General features: G+C 44.6%; 1 long non-coding RNA gene, 1 other non-coding gene and 2 pseudogenes across 4 annotated transcripts; 3 read left to right on the plus strand and 1 right to left on the minus strand.

The window, feature by feature from the left end:
• Positions 1-10,257: 10,257 nt before the first annotated feature.
• On the minus strand, positions 10,258-15,548 carry LOC119335191. Of its 3 annotated transcripts, none has more exons than XR_005161717.1 (6): positions 15,457-15,548; positions 14,103-14,324; positions 12,678-12,742; positions 12,381-12,517; positions 11,517-11,758; positions 10,258-10,780 (listed from the first exon to the last, which is right to left on the minus strand). It is a non-coding gene; the product is annotated as an uncharacterized LOC119335191 (long non-coding RNA). The 3 variants fall into 3 exon arrangements; XR_005161718.1 differs by having other exon boundaries at positions 14,103-14,170; positions 15,457-15,526; XR_005161716.1 differs by lacking the exon at positions 15,457-15,548 and having other exon boundaries at positions 14,103-15,444.
• Positions 15,549-16,519: 971 nt separating this feature from the next.
• Positions 16,520-16,644, plus strand: LOC119342292 (annotated as a pseudogene).
• A 6-nt stretch (positions 16,645-16,650) lies between these two features.
• LOC119342278 lies at positions 16,651-16,877 on the plus strand (annotated as a pseudogene).
• A 5,110-nt stretch (positions 16,878-21,987) lies between these two features.
• Positions 21,988-22,184, plus strand: LOC119342271. Its single transcript, XR_005165504.1, has one exon. It is a non-coding gene; the product is annotated as a U2 spliceosomal RNA (small nuclear RNA).
• The last annotated feature ends 4,318 nt before the right edge of the window (positions 22,185-26,502 follow it).

The following is a 26,502-nucleotide window of genomic DNA, read 5'->3' on the forward strand; positions in this document are numbered from 1 at the left end:
TCGTGGCTCATCAATCTGGCGACCAACATTGTAGAGACGGTATGCTCCATTGTGGAGAACTTTGGTGACGATGAAGGGGCCTTCCCAAGTAGGGGCAAGTTTGTGTGGCTTCTGTTGGTCCACTCGAAGGACCTAGTCTCCTTCTTGGAAGGCTCGACTCTTCACGTTTCCGGCATGGAATCGACGTAAGTCTTGCTGATAGATGGTCGATCGGATCATGGCCATCTCTCTTTCTTCTTCCAGAAGGTCGACCGCATCCTGCCGGGCTTGTTCTGCTTCAACTTCAGAGTAGAGTTCAACTCGAGGTGCATTGTGGAGCAGGTCACTCGGCAGAACTGCTTCGGCTCCATAGACCAGAAAGAACGGAGTTCGCCCAGTCGACCGATTAGGAGTAGTCCTCAATCCCCAAAGAACTGATGGAAGTTCGTCGACCCACGCGCCTGCTGCGTGTTTGAGACCATGCATCAAACGGGGTTTCAGTACTTTGAGAATTAGGCCATTAGATCTTTCTGCTTGTCCATTCGACTGGGGGTGAGCGACGGAAGCGTAGTCGACTCATGTGCCTTGAGAAGCGCAAAAGGCTTTGAATTGGTCGGAATTGAAGTTTGACCCATTATCAGTGATGATGCTATGCGGAACTCCATATCTGAATATCAACTCTCTGATGAAGCCGATAGCAGTGCCGGCATCAAGATTCTTGATAGGCTTGGCTTTGATCCACTTGGTGAACTTGTCGACTGCCACCAGTACATGGGTGAAGCCGCTCCTGTCAGTTCTCAGTGGTCCAACCATATCTAATCCCCAAACAGCGAAGGGCCAGACGATTGGAATGGTCTTCAAGGCTGAGGCGGGCTTGTGCGACATATTGGAGTAGAACTGACATCCTTCACACTTGTCGACTATCTCTTTCGCCATGTCATTTGCTCTGGGCCAGTAAAAACCCGCTCGGTATGCTTTAGCCACAATAGTCCGAGAGGACGCATGATGGCCACAGGTTCCCAAGTGGATGTCATTAAGAATTATCCGACCCTCTTCTGGCGCTATACATTTCTGACTAGCTCTAGTCGCGCTTTCTCTGTACAACTGTCCCTTCATCACAGTAAAGGCCTTGGACCGACGGACGATCTGTCGAGCCTCTTATTCATTCTCTGGGAGCTCTTTCCTTAGGATATACACGATGTACGGCACTGTCCGGACGGGAGTGATAACCAAAACTTCCATGATCAAATCGACCATGGCTGGGACCTCGACTTCAGTCGGATCCGTGGCACTTTTTGGCTGCGGGGCTTCTTCGGTGAAAGGATCCTCTTGAACTGACGGTGCGTGGATATGTTCCAAAAACACACCACTGGGAATGGCTTCTCTCTTGGAACCTATCTTTGCCAAATCATCAGCTGCTTGATTTTTCAGTCGGGGTATATGATGAAGCTCTAACCCCTCGAATTTCTTCTCCATCTTTCTTACTGCATTGCAGTAACCAGTCATGGCTGGGCTTCTGACGTCCCACTCCTTCATCACTTGGTTATCCACCAAATCTGAGTCGCCGTAGACCATGAGGCAACGGACGCCGAGTGAAATGGCCATACGCAACCCATACAAAAGTGCTTCGTATTCTGCTTCGTTGTTGGAGGAATCAAAGTGAATCTGGAGTACATATCTGAGCTTATCTCCTCGGGGGGAAACCAACACTACCCCAGCACCGGAACCATCCAGCATCTTAGAGCCATCAAAGAACATGGTCCAGTGCTCCGAGTGAATTTGAGTCGGCAGTTGCTGTTCAGTCCACTCGGCGATGAAGTCTGCTATTGCTTGGGACTTGATAGCTTTCTTTGCCTCAAATTTGATATCCAGGGGAAGGAGTTCAATCGCCCATTTTGCCACTCGACCAGTTGCATCTCTGTTGTGCAGGATCTCTGACAATGGGGCGTCGCTGACGACTGTAATGATATGGTCAGAGAAGTAATCAGCAACTTTCTTCGTGGTCATATAAATCCCATATACAAGCTTCTGATAATGAGGGTATCTTTGCTTTGATGGGGTCAAAACTTCAGAAATATAATATACTGGGCGCTGTACTTTAAAGGCTTTTCCTTCTTCTTCCCGCTCGACCGTAAGTACTGTACTGACGACTTGTCCTATGGCTGCAATGTAAAGCAGCAAAGGCTCTTTGCTGATCGGGGCAGCAAGCACCGGCTGGGTGGAAAGCAAGGCTTTTAGCTCTGCAAGCGCTGCATCAGCTTCAGGAGTCCACTCGAACTTGTCTAACTTCTTCATCAGTCGGTAAAGAGGCAATGCCTTTTCACCGAGAAGAGAGATGAATCGACTTAAAGCGGCCAAGCAACCAGTAAGTTTCTGAACATCGTGCACACGCACGGGTCATTTCATTCGGAGTATAGTGCCCACTTTTTCTGGATTTGCGTCGATTCCTCGTTCAGAAATGAGAAAACCGAGTAATTTTCTGGCAGGAACTCCGAATGTGCACTTTGATGGATTAAGCTTGATATCATACCTCCTGAGGTTGGCAAATGTTTCAGCAAGGTCAGTCAGCAGGTCGGAACCTTTTCGTGACTTGACCACAATATCATCCATGTACGCTTCCACGTTCCGACTGATTTGAGTGAGCAAACACTTCTGAACCATCCTCATGAACGTGGCTCCGGCATTCTTGAGGCCGAATGGCATGGTGACATAACAGAAGCACCCGAATGGGGTGATGAAAGTTCTTTTGATCTCATCGGGTCCATACAGACGGATCTGATGGTACCCGAAATAGGCGTCTAAGAAAGACAGTCGCTCACATCCCGCAGTCGAGTGCACTATTTGGTCGATGTGGGGGAGAGGAAAATGATCTTTCGGGTAGGCCCGGTTGATATGTTTAAAGTCAATGCACATGCGAAGTGACTTGTCCTTCTTGGGGACCATGACAACATTGGCGAGCCACTCGGAGTGGTAAATTTCTCGGATAAACTCTGCTGCTAAGAGCCGAGCCACCTCCTCGCCAATGGCCTTCCTTTTCTGGACGGCGGACCGTCGTAGATGTTCTTTGACAGGTTTCGCTTTTGAGTCAACTTGTAGATGGTGCTCAGCCAGCCCCCTGGGAACACCCGGCATGTCAGAAGGTTTCCATGCGAAGATGTCCCAGTTCTCACGGAGGAACTGGATGAGCGCTTCTTCCAATTTGGAGTCGAGCATTGTGGAGATATGAGTCGGAGCAGCATTGGGGTCAGTCGGGTGAATGTGAACCGGTTTTGTCTCACCAGACGACTAAAACGCTGATTCCGTAGCAGGCTTCTTAGCTCGCAACAAATCACTCGGGTCTGCATTTTTCTGGTGTTCTATCCATTCTTCCGCTACCATCTGAGCATCGGCGATCTTTGAGCCTTTCTGAAAGCGCTCTTCCACCTTCTTCCGATTGCCAGTTACGGTGCTCACACTTTTGGGGCCAGGCATCTTTAATTTGAGGTACACGTAACATGGTCAAGCCATAAAACGTGCATAAGATGGCCTGCCCAAAATAGCATGATAGGCACTCTCGAAATCCACGACTTCAAATGTCAACTTTTCTTTGTGGAAATTTTTGGAATCACTAAAAACCACATCAAGAGCAATCTATCCGAGTGACGCAACCTTCTTGCCAGGAATGACTCCATAGAAACTCATGTTGCTGGTGCTGAGTCTGGACATCGGAATGCCCATCCCTTTCAGTGTCTCTGCATATAGTATATTCAAACTACTGCCACCTTCCATCAACACTTTAGTCAGTCGAGTGCCTTCGACAACTGGGTCGACCACCAGAGCTTGCCTCCTAGGGGTGGCTATGTGTGTCGGGTGATCAGACTGGTCGAACGTGATGGCCGTCTGAGACCACTTCAGATAATTGGGTGTCACCGGAGCAACCAGATTCACCTCTCGGTTTATAACTTTCAGTCGACTTTTACTTTCAATGTCAGCAAAAATCATCAGGGTGGAATTGACCTGGGGATACCCATCATCACTATCCTCTTTGTCATCAACTTTGTCCGACTCCTTTTCCTTATCCTTGGGTTGTTTCCCCTGGAATTGCTGCATCAAGAGCCGACACTGTCGAGTGGTATGTTTCGGGTAAATGAAGTTACCCTCTTCATCTTTCTTCGTGTGGATGTGGCATGGAAAATACATCACGTCATTTCCCTCCTTGTCTTTCACCTTCTTATGGTTCCAAGGCCCTTTGGGCTTCCCTTTAAACTTTCCTTGAGTCACGGCTAAGGTTTCTCCAGGAGCAGCTGGCTCGGCTTTCCGTTTCTGCTTCCGACTGGAGTTCCCTCCTCCGGTTTCGTGGGCGGCTGACTTGTGCTTGCCACTCCGGAGCCGATCCTCTTCTTCACCATTGGCATACTTGGTGGCTATATCCATCATTCGACTCAGAGACATGTCTCCGGTTCGACCGAATTTCAGGTTCAGCTCTCTATACTTAACGCCTTCCTTGAAGGCACAGACTGCCTGGTGATCAGATACATTTTCTACCGTGTGATGCAATGTGATCCATCTCTGGATGTAATCTCTCAGAGTCTCATTCGACTTCTGCACACAAGTTTGCAGCTCTGTCAATCCTGCTGGTCACTTGGAAGTTCCTTCAAACATTCTGACAAACACTCGAGAAAGATCTTCCCGTGTAAATGCTGTTGGGTGCCAACTGATTCAGCCATGCTCTAGCTGAGCCCTCCAACATAAGGGGCAGATGCTTCATGGCCACCTCATCATTGCCGCCGCCGATCTGAACAGCCACTCGGTAGTCCTCAAGCCAAGTATCAGTCTTGGACTCACCAGTGAACTTACTGACTCCAGTCGCCAACCTGAAGTTGGGAGGAATCACCGCGGCCCTGATGGCTCTGCTAAAACACTCTAGTCCTGAGACATGCACTCTGCTGCTGGTGGGCACATCTCTGTCGTGACCCTCTCGGTGAGCTCTGTTCCTGTCAACCAGACCTTGAGCGATGATGGATCTCGCATCAACGCCTGGTTCCCTGGGGTCGACTGGAATCCTTCGCCCAACACTGTGCTGGCGTCTATCATCCTATTGTCGAGGCACGTACAATCCGCCCCTTGGGGGAGGGGTGGGCACTCGACGTCGATCATCGCGATCGATTCGGTGATCGTACTGCTCACGGTTCTTGTACTGATCATGCCGGGCTCCACGCCCTTTGCGCCTCGAGGGCGATCTGGGGCTGTGAGCCGACTGGACTATATTTGCAGCTACGGATCTGCTGTGAATCCTATTCCGCGACTGCGATACAGCTGAATTTTGATCTCCTGCTACCCGGAGTAAATCTCTAATCTGCATTAAGCCTCTGCCAGCCTCTGACTGGGAAGGCTGAATCAACTCTGCGATACGGGTCGCAGCTGCTAAATTCTGAATCGGAGTTCGGTATACCTGAGTCGGAGGTGGAAATAGCTGACGTCGACTAGAGTCCGGAACCCGTTGTCGTGCACGCTCGTCGAGTGCTCGCTGAAGGTTCTCCAATCGAGTGTGCTCAGCCAAGTTGACCAAGCGCACGTCCTCTAAGGCACGAGCCTCAGGGGTTTCTCCAACAATAGGAGTGTGTAGCGCATCCATGTTCCGGCGGCGAAGATCTTCCCTCTACAGCGAAGTGAGTGGCTCGGGGCGATACTCTTCATGGGCATGCGACAGATCGCCTCCGCCGTCGCCTTCTTCGGCACCGGGAAAACCGGGAGGACCGCGTGGTCCATCGACCATCAGAACCTCCACCGCTGGATCACTGCTGTCGCACTCGGATGCAGTCTCTGCGAAGCCAGTCGAACAGGCTGTAGAGAGATTCGTCGGGCTCGATTGCCGCGACTCGGGGGGTGGCCGACTGGAGGGCCACCGCGTGCCTCACCCACCGCTGAAGCCTCGACCGACCCGAGCGCTTGCGCCGGCAGGAAGCAGGGAGGGAGGATGACACAACGGCCGACCGATACTGGGTCGACGGTTGCCGCAGGAGGACGCCGCGGATGCACGCGCGAAAGTGTGTCGCTCCGTGGACTCGGAGCGCGTCGATGTCGAGGGGAGCCTCTTGAAGCCAAGCAGAGTCGTCGGCGACGAACGTGAGTGCGCCGAGATGGATCTCGTGGCCCTCAACCAAAACTCCGCCTGAAACCATGATGAAGGAGATCGGAAAAAATTTCAACTTCTCCAATAAGTCGCTAAGACACCTGCCCCACGGTGGGCGCCAACTGTCGTGGTTCTAAGTCTGACAGTAATGTAGGGGGGTACTAATGGAGAGGCAAGATCCTAACTATGGAGTAGTTGTATACGCAAGAGGTTTACGAGTTCAAGCCCTTCTCGGAGGAAGTAATAGCCCTATGTCTCGGAGCCCGGAGGCGGTCGACTGGATTATATGCGTATGAGTTACAGGGGTGCGAACCCTTTACACTGAGGAGGGGGTGGCTTATATAGAGTCTGCCAGACCCCTCTGGCCCTCAGTTATGCAGGGTTTAAGATACATGAAGGTTGGGCGTTACTGATAACGCTATACATAAAGTGTTATGATGACCATAAAAGCTACTTAATGACCGACCGTTGGCGTGTAGAGTGACTTTAGATTTCCTAGCCGTCGAGTGGTTCGCTTCATGGTCGAGTGTTTGACTTCATGGTCGAGTGTCCTCGAGTCCGTCGAGTGGAACACTTCTGAGTCGATTGACAGGTGGTTTCTTCTAGAGGTGTCCTTGGGTAGGGTATTTTGGACAGGTCCATGACCCTACCCTAGGTACATGGCTTCATCAGACGGCGCTTCCGCGTTCAACACACGTACAGCCCGGGGGCGTCTCATCCTTCTTGATCCAGCAAGGAGAGAGGAGAAGTTGAGGGAGAGCTCCGGCAGCACAACGACGTGGTGGTGGAGCTTGCAGTTCTCCGGCAGGGCTTCGTCAAGCACTACGGAGGAGGAGGTGGTGTTGGAGAGGGGGAGGGATGCGCCAGGGGCAAGGGGTGCAGCTCCCATGCGCCTCCCCACTATATATAGGGGTGGAGGGGGATGGTTTCTTGCACTCCAAGTCCATTGGGGCGTTGGCAAAGGTGGGAGGAAAGAAATCCCATCATTTCCCTTCCCCACCGATTGTTATCCCCCCTTTTTAGGGATCTTGATCTTATCCCTTCATGATATGATATTATTCCTTCTAAGGGGGGATCTTGGTGCGACTTGACCAGGGGTGTGGGGCCTTGCCCCCACTACCCACGTTCATGTGGGTCCCCCCATGCAGGTGGGCCCCACTCCGGAACCTTCTAGAACCTTCCTGGTACAATACCGAAAAATCCCGAACATTTTCCGGTGGCCAAAATAGGACTTCTCGTATATAAATCTTTACCTCTGGACCATTCCGGAACTCCTCGTTACATCCGGGATCTCATCCGGGGCTCCGAACAACATTCGGTAACTGCACACTAATTCCCATAACAACTCTAGTGTCACCGAACCTTAAGTGTGTAGACCCTACAGGTTCGGGAATCATGCAAACATGACCGAGACAGCTCTTTGGCCAATAACCAACAACGGATCTGGATACCCATGTTGGATCCCACATGTTCAACGATGATCTCAACGGATGAACCAGTATGTCGGGGATTCAATCAATCCCATATGCAATTCCCTTTGTCAATCGGTACGTTACTTGCCCGAGATTCGATCGTCAGTATCCCAATACCTCGTTCAATCTCGTTACCGGCAAGTCACTTTACTTGTTCCGTAATGCATGATCATGTGACTAACTACTTAGTCACATTGAGCCCATTATGATGATACATTACCGAGTGGGCCCAGAGATACCTCTCCGTCACACGGAGTGACAAATCGCAGTCTCGATTCGTGCCAACCCAATAGACACTTTCGGAGATACCCGTAGTGCACCTTTATAGCCACCTAGTTATGTTCTGACGTTTGGCACACCCAAAGCATTCCTATGGTATCCGGGAGTTGCACAATCTCATGGTCTAAGGAAATGATACTTGACATTAGAAAAGCTTTTAGCAAACGAACTACACGATCTTGTGCTATGCTTAGGATTGGGTCTTGTCCATCACATCATTCTCCTAATGATGTGACCCCGTTATCAATGACATCCAATGTCCATGGTCAGGAAACCATAACCATCTATTGATCAACGAGCTAGTCAACTAGAGACTCACTAGGGACATGTTGTGGTCTATGTATTCACACATGTATTACGGTTTCCAGTTAATACAATTATAGCATGAACAATAGACAATTATCATGAACAAGGAAATATAATAATAACCATTTTATTATTGCCTCTAGGGCATATTTCCAACGGACATACCATTCAAGACCGGATGGAAACTTCCTATACCTTTTCACCCCTAGATGCAATGCAAGACACACACTAGTTAATTCGTTTCCCACTAGAAAAATGACAAACTTACCCAACACAAATCTCACTTGCAAGCATCAAGGGACAATAGAAATAAATCTTCGAAGGTTCAATTGAAACGACAGTGCACATGTACGCGTGTAAATGGGTCACTAGAAAACAAAATTCTACGAATCGAAAGACCTGAGATCTAGAATGGAGTAACTACATTTTATCAGGTAGAACATCTGCTGGTGATACGTCTCCAACGTATCTATAATTTTTGATTGTTCTATGTTGTTATATTATCATTCTTGGATGTTTTACAATCATTCTATATCACTTTTTGGTACTAACCTATTGACATAGCGCCCAGTGCCAGTTGCTGTTTTCTGCATGTTTTTTACATCGCAGGAAATCAATACCAAATGGAGTCCAAACGCAGCGAAACTCCTTGAGGATTTTTTTGGGCCAGAAGACATCTAGTGGGCCAGGAAAGCACCTGGGGGTGCTCCGAAGGGAGCACAACCCACCAGGGCGTGCCTGGTGCCCAAGGAGCGCCTAGGTGGGTTGTGCCCACCTCGGGTGCCCCCTGAACCGCCTCTTTGCTCTATAAATACCCCAATATTCTAGAAACCCTAGGGGAGTCGACTAAAATCAATTCCAGCCACCGCAGAGTCTAGAACCACCAGATCCAATCTAGACACCATCACGGAGGGGTTCACCACTTCCATTGGTGCCTCTCCGATGATGTGTGAGTAGTTCTTTGTAGACCTACAAGTTCGTAGTTAGTAGCTAGATGGCTTCCTCTCTCTCTCTCTTGATTATCAATACAATGGTCTCTTGGAGATCCATATTATGTAAGTCTTTTTGCGGTGTGTTTGTTGGGATCCGGTGAACTTTCAGTTTATGATCAGATCTATGTTTTTATCCATGAAGTTATTTGAGTCTTCTTTGATCTCCTATATGCATGATTGCTTATAGCCTCGTATTTCTTCTCTGATATTTGGGTTTTGTTTGGCCAACTTGATCTATTTATCTTGCAATGGGAAGAGGTGCTTTGTGATGGGTTTGATCTTACGGTGTTTGATCCCAGTGACAGAAAGGGAAACGACACGTATGTATCATTGCTATTAAGGATAACAAGATGGGGTCTATTTCTACATAAGTAGATCTACATCATGTCATCATTCTTATTGCATTACTCGTTTCTCCATGAACTTAATACACTAGATGCATGCTCGATAGCGGTCGATGTGTGGAGTAATAGTAATAGAGGCAGGTAGGAGTCGGTCTACTACTCTTGGACATGATGCCTATATAATGATCATTGCCTGGATATCGTCATGATTATTTGAAGTTCTATCAATTGCCCAACAGTAATTATTTTCCCACTGTTTGCTATTTTTCACGAGAGAAGCCACTACTGAAACCTACGACCCCTGGGTCTCTTCTCATCACATTTGCCTTTGCGATCTATGTTCCTTTGCATTTATTTTCAGATCTATTAAACCAAAAATACAAAAACACCTTGCTGCAATTTATTTGTTCTGCAATCTATTTATCCTATCTACCACTTTTACCTCGTGTTATTTGCCTATCTTGAGGCGCCGTACTCGAAAGGGATTGACAACCCCTTTAACACGTCGGGTTGCGAGTTTTTGTTATTTGTGTGTAGGTGTTGTTTACGTGGTGTTAGGAGGTTCCCCTACTGGTTCGATAACCTTGGTCTCATCACTGAGGGAAATACCTACCGTCGCTATACTGCATCATCCCTTCCTCTTTGGGGAAATATCGACGTAGTTCTAGCAGACATCAGCTAGTCTTGCTGCAACCATGTCAAATGAACCAGAAAAAGATCAACTTAGGTTGCAGAAACCATAGTGTGCATGCCTAGCTAGATTTGCATGGTGATAGATGGCCAATTCAGAACTACCACTGTACCAAAATCCAAACCTGAAGCAAGCACTAAGAAAAGCTCCAGGACATTACAAGTTTGCACATATGCTCAACCGACCTTGTGGCACCAAAAACATGCCAACCATAGGACATGGAGACCAAAGAAGGGTACAAAGTAGTGGCATTTATGGTAGGTAGGCAGCATGATCTCCCAGAATTTACAGGATCCATCCGGAAGATGCATAGCATATGACAGGAAACTCAGCCCATCAGAAAGGTTTTAATCTAGAAAAGACTTACCTATCCGGAACCAAAGAGGAAGCAGCCACCAGAGGGGTAGGCCGAGAGGCGTCAGTGTGTGCGCCAAAGGAGGCAGAGCTACTTTGCCGGCCAAACTTGTGCCAGATGCAGCCATGGTCCTAGAAGCAACATCGATCATGTGATGTTCACCGAGACCCATTCACCTAAGCCATCATCTTCACTATAATGGGGCCCACCACACCTTGGGGTTGGCTTGGTTCTTGGCCAAGTTGCTCATCTGTAGCAAAACACAATAGGGTCAAAGTGGCTATATAAAGGAGCACAACAACAATGTTTTCTACATCAACATTGCACACAACTTAAAAGCAAACAACAAATAGGCCAACATGGTCATGTCCTAATAATAACCTCCTTCCTATATTTACAAAATTTAAAGTAAGCAACACTAGACCAGTTGAAAGTTTCCAACTTAAGAAAGATGGTAATGAAATTGTTAAGGAATTAGTACAATCATTGTGAAACCTTCTCTTCCATACTCTCATTCTAGTTGATATTTGATTGGATTAATGTTACCAAGTACCACCTGAATCCTAATCCTAAGAATGGTTTTGAGGAATCGCATGACATGCAATAACATAGGGATAAAAATCCCAAATATATGATATTTCAATGGAAGGATAGCGTGTTTCAAAGTGAAAAGCATACTGCCGTCACAAGCAAGATCGTAATAATCAGTTGATTGTGGTGGCCGAAAACCACCACCAATGATATGGACACTAAATCATTGGCTCAATGGCCAGCATCACAGACAGACGTCAGCCCACGGCTCGTTGAGGGCATATAAAAACAAAAGTTGATAACTTTTATTGTTTCAATACTTATTCGTTAAAAAAGCAATGCTTTCCGTACTATAAAAAATGGTATATGACCTTTATTCATTTCATTAACCACGACTTGATGGTTGTAGGTACAAAGAGCATGAGGAGAGCAAAGGAGAGGAACCGGTGGCTTACCTATGCTAGAATTGAAGAGGAAACGACCACCGGGGAGGCAGGACGGGAGACATCAGAGTGCGCGCCATGCCAGAGCAGGTAGAGTTGCTTTGCTGCCAAACTTGTGCCAGACAGCACCGCAGTCCCAGAAGCAGCATCGATCATGGGATGTTTACCAAGACCCATTCACCTTCATCATCATATTCGCTATCATGTGCCCACCCCACCCTGGGACTGACCTGCTGCTTCATCAAGTTGCTTATCTGTGCAGTAGAACACAATAGTGTTAAGTGGTTGGATGAGTATATATAGGAGCACAACAAGGAGGTGTCCTCGCCCAGGTGGGCGGAGACTAACAACATTTGCCACAGAAACACGACAAGTAACTTAAAGCAAGCCAATAGGCAAACATGGTCCTATCCTAATAATAACCTCCTTTCATGTATTTACAAGATTTAAAGCAAGCAACATTACACCAGTTGAAAGTTTCCAACTGAAGAAAGAGGGCAACAAAATTGTTGAGAAATTAATACGATCGTTGTGAAAACTTCTCTTCCATACTCTCATTCTAGTTGATAGGGTTAGATAAGAACGTACTTTATTGGATGGTACTAACAGTAGTGGAAAGAACCTATAAGCTATGTCAAGATCAGTCATGCAGTTAAAAAATGATCATCAGTTTGGACCGTTCTAAAAAAGTGAAACTGGAAAAAACGGAGCTCAGTTTTGACAATGGCCCAAATTACATAATGACATATGCCAAAATATTAGAAATTGAAAGAAACATTATACGTTTTCTCAATGAGCCTGTATAGTTCTCCTAGGATTTAGGTTTGTGTACTTGAGAATGATACAACATCTAACAATAGTGTTCAATCAGCCTACCAATTCAAAATATGAAGTTGATAATACTTTCTTGTCATCTTCATTGGTGTGCTTATTCGGTCTAGTTTTTGCAGCACACTCCACACTAGCATCCTCATCCAAGCCTTGTTGCTCATCATTTTTTGTGTACCCATCGTCTGCACATAATGATAAATTTTTAATACACATGACACACTAGTGGTCAAACACTATGAGCCTCCAACTTTCTATGTAATAAAAATAAATGCATGCCATTACAATGCTCGAGAATTTGGGATTCATGAGGCTGTAGCTGAGATGAGAAGGCAGAAGGGGTACCTGGTCCCTGAACTCCTAGCCAAAGGCTCCCCTTGAGAAGAGATAGAGGAATCATGAGAATTAAACTGCAAATGTAAAGACAATCACTATACAGAATTAACTTTAGACTTCAAATATTACAGTAAAAGATTGAGGAATGCACAAAAAAATATTACAAACTTTTCAAGTTGATATGATGCCTTAAAGGAAAGAGGTTGAAGTGAAAGCATCTCAAGAAAGGACTTGCACTCCTAAAGACAGAAACAGAACATCACCTAGGTAACACACGGACAAACAAATTGATATATTCAACTAATTTGTGCATCGATCATCGTGGGCACAAAGAGCATTAGCTCTTTTCACATCAAAACTGACGCCTAAGTAGTCACACAAATTGTCGACAATACAAGTCAACTTTGCCATCTCAAGAGGCCTTGTGTTGCCAACTGCCCCTAAACTCCAGGAGAATACACGATCTCCATGTTTCCTAAATATGTATCATTCTGATTTTGAGTGCCAGATAACTGATCATATCATATACAAATGAGTACTACAACATCCATGACCTGGACGACCAATTGAATACTCAAGTCAGTGGCCTCCTATCAGTGAAAATGATACACATACAAACTGACAATTGTCGCAAAGGAAGATAGATCTAAGTAACTACATTGGCATTCAACTACTAAAAAAGTCAGAGGAAGTCCCCAGTCGGTGGGGTAACTGTGAAGCCACGACCCATACGCAAAAGACAAATGTAAAGTGTGCACCCATTCTCATAAGTAACTTCAAAAAACACTAGCAATATATCAATAAACAATACTAGTAAGGCCTGAAATTAATTTAACAGATAGGCAAGGAGATGCATTTAGGACCTATGCTAATACTCCCTCTGTTCGGAAATACTTGATGTTGATTTAGTACAACTTTGTACTAAATCATAGTCTGGTATTTACAAACGGAGGTACTAATATATGCCAGGAGCCCAGGATAGGGCAAAGCTAGCATGATCTTAGGAAGAAAAATAAAATAAAATAAAGTTGGAAGATGGCATCGCAATTCCAAGAATTAAGTTTAAAGTTGGGCACGTGAAAAAACCATAGCAGTCCTGCAACTATGGAATCAAACAATCATGTGAATGGAATCGAAGAACCATTTGAATTACATCTTGGGAATAGCAACGCTGCGGCTATGGAAGTGCATTTCAATGGGCAGTCCATGTGCGTCAACATTAACGTTTGACTTAACAAAGTAGCAGTGCTACAAAGTTTTGACACATGCCCATTAATTTGATACTTTTTTGTATAATTTTGACACCTTACATGAATATATAACATCATTATGCTAGGTGAGTCATGGAATTGATGTTAATCCACATAAGGGTTATATATCAGAGTAAAGTGGTCATTAATATAGCATGGAGAGAAAGTAGATCAAGTGAGCCACCTTAGCGCCTTCTTGATTCCAATGGGTCATGTATCCATTTTTAGACCATCAAGAAATGAATCAAAGTCCTACAGTTATAGAGCAGAGTTGATCATAAAAAATGTTTAAACCCAAGAATTTAGTAAGTGCCAAATCATGATTCTTTATCACTTCAAGTAGCTTCTAGCCAGCAAGCATGTGAGCAGCCAAATCATGAATCTTTATCACATATACTTGCAAAATCTGTGAAATAGGGATGTTTTCAGTTAGTTGAAGCTAGATATGGCATGCATCTAGGACGACTACCACATGTACCATGCGACAGAGTATGAATTAGAATGAAACGGATCATCAACTTGGTCAAATTTGTGGGAAATCCTTTGAACGACATATATATACTAAGAAAAAGCAACAAGTCTTACATTTCCGTTTTCTTCATTCATGTAAAACACGAGATGCATGCCAAGGAAGCCCAACAGCTAGCTAGTTTATACTAACAAAAAAACCTGTAGCTCGAGGAATCAAGCTACTGAGTAGTTGGAAAGCCCATGAATCATGGATCCACAAACACTTGCAAGAGATTCTTTTCCTGATGGTCTCTTCAAAACAAATTAACTTGACATCACCAGTAACGTATAATGTGGTCTCTTCAACTACTCACTACTTCTTATATTATGGGAGGGAGGGAGTAGTATATAAGTAGTATTTTGTGTTGGAAATTTATCACTCGCTGCTTCAAGTTGGACTCTTTGCTTCGGTTTTAGAAAGTAATAACTTGAGTTTGCTTGAATCAAAAAGTGATTTAATGAATCATACAGAGGAAACTGAACATCCAAAGAAGTTTTAGTCAATCAGTGGATGTACATGTAGATTTGGGGGGTAGAGAGGGCAGCTCATACTTATTTTCATTGGCGCAAAGAAAAAAACTGCCTAGTCTTTCAAGATAAGAAAGAACCTACAGTGTCACAAAGATGAGCAGCACATACAAACGAAAACTGACGAACATCCCCCATCTCAAACCTAAACAGGACAACACATATGTACATAGTGCAGAACTGTTTAAAAAACCATATCTATGTGTAGCAGAAAGAGTTGCCATCCAATTTGGAGGGAGGATTTGACACATGGCACCAGACTTGTAGGCACCTAATTTGATTAACAGAGGAAGGATACACCTAAATACAAGGCACTGGCTTGGGTAATTGTGCAATAATCCTCCCTAATCACAGCCAGAAAAATCTCCAACTAGTGAGCCACATATGTACAGTATCTGCCTATGCTCATGTTTAAATCGGAAAGAGAGAAAGAACAAAAAGAACTGACTGGGCCTAGAACAAAGAAGGAACCAACAAGAGAGAGGAGAGGGGGAAGGGACCTTCCATGGTGTCAGCGCTGGTAGGGCTGGGGCAGACACGCGGACCACAAGAAGCAGGCTTCTCTCTACCGGTGGAGAAGGAGCAACCTTGAGAACCCTTCCTTTTGCTGCCAGCGTCGTTGTCAGGACCGGTTTTCCAATAAAATATTTATTGAAAAATCGACCATTTTATCAGACCAGTATAGGAAAATCTTCCTTACTAGTAGACAAATCCTTGATACAGAAATCCAGTAGTACTAAATATTATACAGGGTTGAGCTGAGGCTGCTCAACAATTTATTACAAGCAGAAGAGTTTTTTGCTGGAACCAAATTTCTTTCATGAGGTGTGGCGGCGAGGCATGTTTTTGATTTTTTTTGCTGCGGTCGTGCTTTTTTGCTGAAAACCACCAGTTGATTTTGCTACAATGAGTGATTTTGTTGGAACCGCCTGAAGCGGAGTTAGGACCGGATTTTCTAGCAACTTTTTTTGCTGCAATGATCGAATCGGCGAGCTAGCACGGCGAACGGCAACGGCCAGCCGGTGAGCGGCCCAGGCGAGCCGGCGCGCGACGGCCACAGTACTGCAATCGTTGCCACGGGGAGCTGCTATAGCGGGCACATGTTGCTGGCAAGAAATGCAGCAGGCGACGGTGGCGACGGGCGACTACGTGGCGACCGGCATCGAGGACAGCGACATGGGAGACGCGCGGAGAGGTGCTTCGGGTCTGGCGATGGCGAGCGGTGGTGCTTCAAATCTGGACACTGGTGGATTTGACGGTCTTCAAACCAGTGGTGTTCTTTTGTTTTTTGGCTGGACACGGGGACGGATCTGGTTTGTTGGAGCCGCCAGATCGGATGGCCACCAGGCAACCGGCCGAAAGTTTGGCCGGTGCGCCGGCGCCTATCACTGCCCTTTTTTGTTTAAGCCCACGCAGGAGGCTGGCTCGGTGGCACTGCACCTTCCGCACTCGGCACCACAGCCGCGAGGGACGAGCAGCTCGTTTAGTCCCACCTCGCTCGGCGAAGAGGGGACGGGAGGGCGAGGAGGTTACAAATAGAGGAGCAGGGCATCATTTTAACTTATACCTTTCTCGGTCTTTTGGCTAAGATCAAGTGTAGTATCTGTTCTTATCAGTTTAATACCTCGCTCGACGAAGAGGGGACGGAAGGGCAAGGAGGTTACAAATAGAGGAGCAGGGCAGCATTTCAACTTATACCTTTCTCGGCCTTTTGGCTAAGATCAAGTGTAGTATCTCTTCTTATCAGTTTAATATCTGATATGTGGGCCATGTGCCCACAACGATATTAAATTTATTTTTTATGGAGGAGATACCATCACAATGGCTTGCCATTGGGTCTCTTAGATGTTGATGGCTTGCCATTGGGTCCCTTAGGTGTTTCCCAGTGTGTTGCACTACTGCCCAGGCTGGCACACCCCAACCAAATCAAGTTAAAATTTTATTAACTTGAGATTCAGATGCTTTGAAATTTGAGGTGTTGCCCTGTCCTGGCGCGCCCCCCAATCAAGTTAAAATTTGGTCGCCGATAACGCCCACACGTGTGGGCGTTAAGGGGTCTGCCCATATATTTTATGTGGTGTTTAAGAGGATCAGCCCACACGCCTACGTGTAGGCAAAACAAGTAATGCCCACATGTCTCTTTTTTTCCTCATGGTCCCTCTCACATGCCTACGTGTGGGCAAAATAGATAACGCCCACACGCCCGCGTGACAGTCATCACGCGTCCCCACAGTTGCTATGGTCTGGACCCTCTTCCATGTTCATTTAACTACAGTTGCCATGTCGGACAACTACAGTTGCCATGGTTGCTCAACTGCAATTGCCATGTATGGTCTGGTCTACTGCAGTTGCCATGATTGCAAAACTTTAGGAGTTGTCACCTACTAACACTAGGCAGTTGCCATGTAGCACTACAAGAAATGCATGGCAAAAAAACACGTTCGGGTAAAAGAGAGAGTTGCCATGTGCTCACAAGCACGCTAGGGCAGTTGCCATGTAAAAAGAAAGAATTGTCATCTGCTTACGTGCACGCTAGGGCAGTTGTCATGTACCTTGCAAAAACACATGGCAACTCGGATAAAAAAGAGTTGCCATCTGTTACAAGCAAAGTTAGGGCAGTTGCCATGTACCCTGCAGAAACACATGGCAACTGACAGCTTTGGGTGTGGGCGAGGAGACGGGCGTGTGGGCGAAGTGATAAATGCCCACACACCAGCACCTCTGCATGCGTGAAAACTGGTGTGTGGGCGAATTGCTAAACGCCCACACATCAGCCCCCCGTGTGGTGAAAAAGGACGTGTGGGTGACCGAATGAATGCCCACACACCAGCCCAGTCCTACGTGGCACACAAAAACTGCTAGAACGCGTCAAGATTCGTGCAGAATTGGTTGAACGAGAATCCATGCGTGTGGGCGAGTTGCCAGAAGCCCACACGTGTGGGCGTTAGTCTTTTCGTAAAATTTTATTATCTTCATACTCAGATTCGGATGCTTTGAAACTCAATCTGTGTTTGAGGTGCCGCAATGGGATTGGGTTCGCAAAGAAGATGTGTTAATTTGTTCCCCTACCAAATACTCCCTCTAACAAAGAAATATAAGAGCGTTACGGAGGGAATACGCTTCAGTGGCATGGCAAACCAGCAATGGTCTGCACTACTACTAACTTCGTGGTAGCCACACGTTCCATGTATGGTTGCAACACGCCTGAGCACTGGTGAGCTATTCGACTGCCTGACACGCATCAGGAACAACACAACTGTGTGCATTTCTTCTGCTGCTACTATACCTTTGGTCCGCATTTTTCTGAGACATGTACCTTAGGTCTGCAGCATGATGGTCACCATCCACCGTAGGCCGTAGCTGCTGCGGAAAAAGCCCATCTATCGGATGCCAATAACAGAAAAGGAATTGCATGTTATCTAAATTCCCCGTATCAAACATGCAACCTTTTTATCTTGTGCGTATCTCCATGTGATTTGGTTGTGAACTTTGGTTCCGAACTTGAAACATAACTCAAGAGATTGAAAGCGTTTCAGGACAAGCAGAGTGGAGTAATGGCATGACATATTCGTGGCTGCGATTTCATTATCATCACAAAATACACGAAGGATGGTGTGCTTACCGGTTGTGAACCAGTTGAGAGGGTTCAATCTGCAGAACTCACGCAAAGGGAGAAAGCCGGAAGAGAGGAAATACTCTGGGAGGGGACAATGCGTGAGTAAGGGAGGAAGGGAAGCAAGTGGGCACCGACCATCATCAGTGATTGGTCTGGCGGCAGATGGTGCCCGGCCATTGCAGCGCTAGCACGTAGTGGTCGACCCGGCCTACCATTGCTTCTTCCCCGTCACCGGCGACACCAACACTGCGCAACGGAACAACATGACGAGGCAGAGGAAGCAGAGCAACACAAGCAATCGCCTCCTGTCCTTTGCTACTAAGTCTTTTTGGCTCGATCGGGTCTGGATTTATTTGTCTATCTACTAATCTATGTGCTGCCCACACCATTAGCTTAGCTAACACCCCCATGTGATCCACTACCTCTGCTGCAATGTATAGTGGGTTTCTTGCCTTCTTAAAGTGCCTCGCGGTACATGCTATGTTATGTGTGATTGGGCAACTTTTGATTAGCTTAACGTTCTTCCCTCCGTACGTATGATTCCTTCCATGCGGGGTACATGTCAAATTGCAATAGTTAGGAATTTATGTCCATCTAGTTGACAAGGTATACCATAGCAGGAGCAGCAAGACATAGGTGCCTATCTCGTCCTGACGTTCCCTTCTTGTTCGGATCTTTACTACCTTGGGTTTGGGACAGTTTACCCTAACCTTTTCGGTAAGCGACCCCTTGTCATGCTTTTCGAAAAAATTGTTCGCGAAATCATGAAATGTTCATGTATTCAAAAAATGTTTATGATTTTGAAAAATGTTCAAAAAAAATAAAATGCTCATGGGTAAAAAAATTGTTCAAGATTTCTTTAAAAATGTTTGGGAAATCAAAACATTCTCTAGATTTCGAAAAAAATATTTAACATGTTCATGAACTTGAAAAAATATTCCTTAATTCAAAAATATCCATTGGTTTTAAAAAATCACAAAATTCATAATATGATTGCGAATTTCAAAAAGTTCATCGATTAAAAAAAATTCTGATTTAAAATTGTTCACGCATTTGAAAAAAATCTTTCAGAATTTTCGGAAAATCCCAAATTTTAGAAAAATATTCGTAGATTTTTTGAAAAATTGCCGATTAAAAAATGTTCACAATTTTTATTTTTTTAAAGAATCTGGAAAAGAATGTTTGCAAAATTAAGAAATTTTCATAATTTCAAAATAATAATGTTTGCAAAATTATGAAAATGTTCATATATTTTAAAATATTCATGATTTCTAAATAATGGCTGTAAATTCAGCAAATATTCAATGAAAAAAAGAAAAGGGGAAAGGAAAAAAGATAAAAGAAAATGGAAAAGTGAAAAAAAGAAAGAAAGAAAAACAAACAAAGAATTTTTTTTGCCAAATATGAGTTGACATGTTTCTTATAGAAACATGTATTAATGCTCACAATCATTATAGGTATATTACTTTGGATCCATGATCACAAAAAATTACTAACTCCCACAACTAAGAATTACAAAAAAAAAATCTTAGACATATCTTCTTCGTAGCATTAATCTTTGTAAGACGAAAATTTGACAAGACTTCAGACTACAGTTGGGCTCGAGCACGGATATTGTCATTCATTCATTTGCACAAACTTGATTATCGATAAAGGTTTTTGAAAGCCCCTTGAGCCGTCCATCCAAAATGGCCGTCAGCGATGAATGTACTTGGGTCGAGGACGAACCCCTAGAAGAGCAGATCGTTCGAACAATAAAATCTTCACCACAACATAGAAAAAAATTCCAACTCCACAAATAATCAAACTAACAAAAGTAACATGACACATAAACTCATGGGTTACGCGTACCTCTATGGCTCCATGGCATTGCCAAAAAATCCCAAAATAAGTATCTTCAAGAACCCGTACCTATGTTGCATCATAGGTGTCAAAGTGAGAGCACTTTCATGTCGGTTGCGCATTCGTGTCCTTGTGAGCATCAAATGCATCGCAGGACGACAGATGAGCAAATGAGTTCGCCTCCGTCAGCCAGAACGCACCATGTATGCCCTCTGGAGAGGTTGGATGTCGTTGATGAATTTGGCCAATTGCTGGTTGATGGAGGAAGTTAGAGCTGCCGGAATCAACCAGCATCAATACCTCTGGGGCTTGAATCCACACACGCAGCTGGAAATCCTTGGACGAGACTCCCTCAGACACAGCCGAGCAAGATATCGTCACGACTGCGTCAACCGTATCGTTGCCTGGTGTCGCCGGCGTGTCGAAGACCATGTCGTGGCGAACAACTCCAAGATCTCCTCCATGACGTGCACCTCAACTGACTTAGGGTAAACATGGTCGTGCCCCCCATCATTCGCCATACTTGAAGCATAGCCACGGGCGCACCGATAGTGACGCAACATCTTGAGTTTGGTTGATTCGCCTCGCGTGCCCTCGGTGCCGCGCCAATCCGCCGTAACTGATGGTGCGGCGAGGCATGTCGGCGGTGGAGGCAATGGTAGAGATGCGCCTGCCTTGGCTGGGGAGTCAAGCGGACGCGGTAAGTGTTGTCGGGAAAGCTCGCCGTAGGCGCCATCGTCCACCTTCTTCAGAAGCAATGCCAGTGCGCATGTCGTGTCCAGATTAGGAGGACGTTGAACGAGTACGCGCGCCCTTATGTCTGCCTGCAATCCTTCCACAAAACGAGTAAGAAAGTAGTATGGATGAATTGTTTCTGAATATGAGCTCATATGATTTATGATAAGTTCAGACTTACCAAAATAATCATTCATAGTGGAACTTGGCCGCACAACATAGAATTTTCGGATGAAACATGGTCTCCACAGTCACCGCATCGCTGGTCACATGCCTGAAACAGAAACATGGTTTTCACCTCCCAATGCACCATCAACCATACGTCAATACGCATGCTAAAAAAAATAAAACCATACGTCAATACGCACCAGTGCTTGATCTCGCTTATATATACGCTAGCACTAGCTACCATATTCATTCCTTGATGCCGTCTTCACATCTACTACGTGGCTACGCTGATAGACATCATGCATAAGATTGAAACGTCTAAGTTGTTCGGAGTGGAGCTACATACATCCTGCAAGCCAACGGGCAGTAGTAGAATTAGTTATACAGAGGCTGCTTACCTCTGCAAGGCTGGGAGTTTGGCGATCGATCGTGGCGGCGTCCCGGCGCACCGTCCAGCGACTCGGCAAACAGCAAGAGGCGAGCAACTCGTTTTAGCCAAGCGCGAATCAGGCCTTCCTTGTTTGAGGCCCACGCAAGAGGCTGGCTGGGTGGCATTGCACCGTCCGCGCTCCGCACCACAGGTCGTTAGTTTAGTACCACCTCGCGTAGCGAGGAGAGGACGGGAGGGCGAGGAGGATACAAATAGGCGGGCAGGGCAGCGGTTCAACTCATACCTTTCTCGGCCTTTTGGCTAAGATCAAGTGTAGTATCTGTTCTTATCAGTTTAATATCTGATATGTGGGCCATGTGCTCACAACGATATTAAATTTATTTTTCATGGGGGAGGGACCACCATAATGGCTTGCCATTGGGTCCCTCAGGTGTCGCCCAGTGTGTTGCACTGCTGCCTGGGCAGGTGCACCCCAACCAAATCAAGTTTAAATTTTTCATTTCTTGAGATGAGATGCCTGGTAGTTATATCAGTGTTTCAAGTTTAAATTTTCATTTGTCGAGATGAGATGCCTTGTAGTTATATCAGTGTTTCAGGTGAAGCGTTCGGTTGCCAAGAAGTTGTCAATTTGTTCCTACCAAAGCTGTTTGTAGGTCAGGAACAACACTATGTGTTTCTTCTTCTGCTGCTGTTAGATTTAGAGAGCACATACACACCCCACTGACGAAGATGGATGTCAGTCCAGGAAGATGCATTAACCGAAGCACAATGACTTAATTTACTTGCATTCCTGGAGAAATGTGCAGCATTGGTTCGAGAGGCGTGCAGCACTGGTGCGTATACCAATATCTCCATATCAGTCAACTAGATGTCTCCAAGATATACCAATATCTCCATATCTGCCTGGTTCAAGAGGCGTGGAGCACTGCAATTTTTGTTTACGGTTTAGCTAAAGAAACAGAACAGTTTAAACAAGCATGACAAGAAATTCAGGGACAGGTGAGCTCACATCAATTGCTTCATGCATGTCAGGTTTACCCTTGGTAACATTTTCTCCCACTCTCTGATACTCTCTGAAAACGAACCATAAGAAAGTTCATTTCCATAAGTAGAAGGCTTCCAAGGATCAAACAACAAGCTACAGATAAAGATAACAAGGCAAGGTGAAATCTTTTATGCAATCACACCTATAACCACTCTGCAATTTTCATTTTGATCTTCAGTTTTTCCCGTGAGGGAGCTGAAAGAATTTGCGTGTGACATCCCTGACTTTTGTCAATAGCGACTCCGCAATCCCATGGCCTTTCTGTTAATAATACACAAACATCATTTTGCCACGGTTAATTAGCTCATTCTTAATTAGCACTCAACCGATGAGTTGAACAGCATTCAGAACCAGCTTTTGTTCATAAAACCAAAGGGGAAAGACCAGCTGCACGGAACAATTGAACATGACACAGACATAACATTTTATACATCCAACTGTTGATGGCAGCACAACATTTTGTTTGTAAACTGCTGGTGCTATTTATTTCCATTTTCAGTTACAGTGCGACAACAACATAAAAATGAGTACAACAAACAAGCCTTTTTCCGGTTTATACATTCTGCTTAGAGGTCCAAATTCATAAGTTGACTAAGCGATTACCACATAGAAGAACCCGGCCTCACGACGTCCAACAAGGCCTTGCCGTCAGCCATGGCAGGATCATCGATCTTCTCGACGAGCCGGCTAATATCTGATCATGCAAAGAGTGAAATAGAACTCCTTTTCAAATAAGCAAACAGTGCCTAGAGCGAGAAATCTCCGTAACACAATTGGTACCAAAAACAGAAATTCCCATGGATAAACATGTATGGATCAGCCGGATGTCCTCAAGGAGAACCACTTCTTCCGTCACACTCCAACATCGAGTCTGCTGAGTTCGGAGAGGGCGGAGAATCTGAATCTCTGAATAATAACTCGTGAATCTCTGAAGACTGCAGCAACATATATTCTGAATAACCATGAACGCACTGCAGAATTTCTCTTTCACAAAGGATGAGGAATTGCACCGGATTCAGTCGGTGACTGTCAGCAGTACGTACATATTTTGGACGGAGCAGTCCGATGACAGCGCTCCGTCGCGTCGTTGTCCGCAGGCTGCCCTTCCGTGGCCTTTGCCAACTCTGATCGCAGAACAGCAATCCAGGCGCTAATCAGGCCGGTAACACAGGCCTCGGCAGAAAGGCCTTCTTTGTTTGCGGCCCACGCAACAGGCTGGTTTGGTGGCATTGCAACGTCCGCGCGGGGATGTCCTATATGACGCTCTTTGCGTCAAGTTGACAGGGCTTCGCACAGACCGTCCTGTGGGCGTGGTTTCTGGGCCGAAATCTGTTTCCCTGCACAGGATGCGATCGAGTACCGATGTTAAAAAAAACGCGCATGGAATGGGTATCGAACCCAAGATCTCGTCCTCGGATATATCGCGATCCAACCAGCTGAGCTAGAACCCTTTTGAGGTCGTAATACAACACCGGTCCTTAAGAACTGAACCAAGGGCATATCGAAAAATTTCTGAAATTACGAACAAAATTAAATGATGGAAACAATTTCTGAAATTTTTTGAACATTTTTCAAATTTCGAACTGTTTCTGAAATCAGAAATCATTTTTAAAATTCTAAACATTTTTGAAAAAGTTGTGAACATTTTGAAGGAAAATAATCCTTTTTATGAGAACTAGTGAACTTTTTATGAGAATTATGAACAAAATTGAAAAAATATGAAAAACAATTTGAACGTCAAAACAATTTTTGAAACCCTGAACAAAAGTGGGAAAGGAGAACATTTTTTCATATATGCGAACAATTTTTGAAAATCAAGAACATATTTTGAATTAGTGAGCACAAAATTTAACAAGGAACATATTTTGCAATGCCGAACAAATTTTGAAAGCGCAAACATTATTTGAAACTCCACGATTTTTTTTGAATTTATGAATAAATTTTGAAAAAAAACATTTTTTGAAATTGTGAACAAAATTTTGAAACCACAAACATTTTTTGAAACACAAACATTTTTTGAATTGGTGAACAAATTTCAAAATGATTTTTTTTGGAAATTCCGAACAAATATTTGAAATTTTTGAACAAGTTCGTAAAGAAAAATAAACGTGAAAAAGAAAAAAAATAGAAAAGAAAATATAAAACGAATATGTTCAGAAATTCATGAACATTTTTTGAAAATTGCGAACAATTTTGAAACAAAGAACAAATTTGGACTATTTCTTAAAGCATGAACATTTTTTGAATCTTGAGAACAAATTTATGAATGAAAAGAACATTTTTTGAACAAAAATTTAAAATCCCGAACATTTTTTGAATTTAGAGAACAAAACTTTCAAATCGAGAACAAAATTTGAACATAAATATTTTCTAAAAGTACGAACATTTTTTGAGTCTTGAGAACAAATTTTGAAACAAAGAACAAATTTGGACAATTTCTTAAAGCAGGAACATTTTTTGAATCTTGAGAACAAATTTATGAATGAAATGAACATTTCTTGAACAAACTTGTTCACGAACATTTTTCAAAATTTTGAACATTTTTGTAAAAGCGCGAACATTTTTTTGAAAGAGAAGACATAAACTTGAAAAAGAAAAAAGAAAAAAGAAAACTAAAAGAAACAGAAATAGAAAAAGAGAGGAAAATAAAAAACTGGTTCAGGAACCTTCTAGAAGGTTCCCAAAACCGGAAAAAACCCAGCAGGTTCCCAAAACCGGGAGGGCTGGAACGGTTAAACGGGCCGGGCCGTTGCGTCGCTGCTCGGTCGCTCGCCTGTGCGAAGCGCCGGCAGTTTGACGCGACGAGCGGCATATAGGTTTTTCCGTCCGCGCGGCAAACCCTATTTGGCGCCTTTAGCGCCCGTTATAGGCGTTTTCCCAAACGGGAGCATACCCCTCCTCCTCGTTGGGCTGGCCCATCTATCTTCGTCTTATCTATTTTTCAAAACGCAAAAATTCGACGCTGTGGCGAATCGAACATAAGACGTCCCGGCTAGGAGTACACCCCGTCAACCACCACTCAACTAAACTTCACGTGATTAGGTACCTCTTCTCTTCTTTTCTTCTTTCGACTTTTCCTTTTTCAGTTTTTTCTTTTTCCTTTTTTTCTCTTTCTTTTCTTTTTATTCTTCTTCCTGGTTCGATGAACTTTTTCAAAATTTGTGATTTTTGTTCCAAAATTGATGAACAGTTTCTTAAAACTGATGAACTTTTTCAATTTCGATGAACTTTTTTCACATTCGATGAACTTTTCTGAAATTTGTTGAACTTTAAAAAAATGATGAACTTTTCCTCAAATTTTTGAACTATTTTCAAAATCGATGAACTTTTTTTAAACTGCATGAACTATTTTCAAAATGGATGAACTTTTTCATAAAAGATCGTTAACTTGTTTCAATATCGTTGAACTTTTTTAAAGTTTGTGAACTTTTCTTAAAGAATCTTGAACCTTTTCAAAATCATGACTTTCTCAAAATAATTCAGAAATCTAAGCTATATAATAGACGCGGCTGCACTTGTTCTTGTACAATTGGCACTACTACAAGTCACAAATGAATGGTTGTTGTGGTGGTTAGTTAATGTTTGCCGATGACGCAACCACCTGAGTTCGAATCCAGGAGAGAACACATCTTTTTGCGGGTTTTTTTAGGTTAAAAGTTCGCTATGAGCCTTCGTGGGCCGGCCCAACAGGGCGCGGCAGTGTGCGCCAGGAAACAGTTCGGGCGCAGCAGGCGCCGAACAGGCTCTCC

Source organism: Triticum dicoccoides, chromosome 7B (genome assembly GCF_002162155.2).
Source record: "Triticum dicoccoides isolate Atlit2015 ecotype Zavitan chromosome 7B, WEW_v2.0, whole genome shotgun sequence".
Taxonomy (NCBI): domain Eukaryota; kingdom Viridiplantae; phylum Streptophyta; class Magnoliopsida; order Poales; family Poaceae; genus Triticum; species Triticum dicoccoides.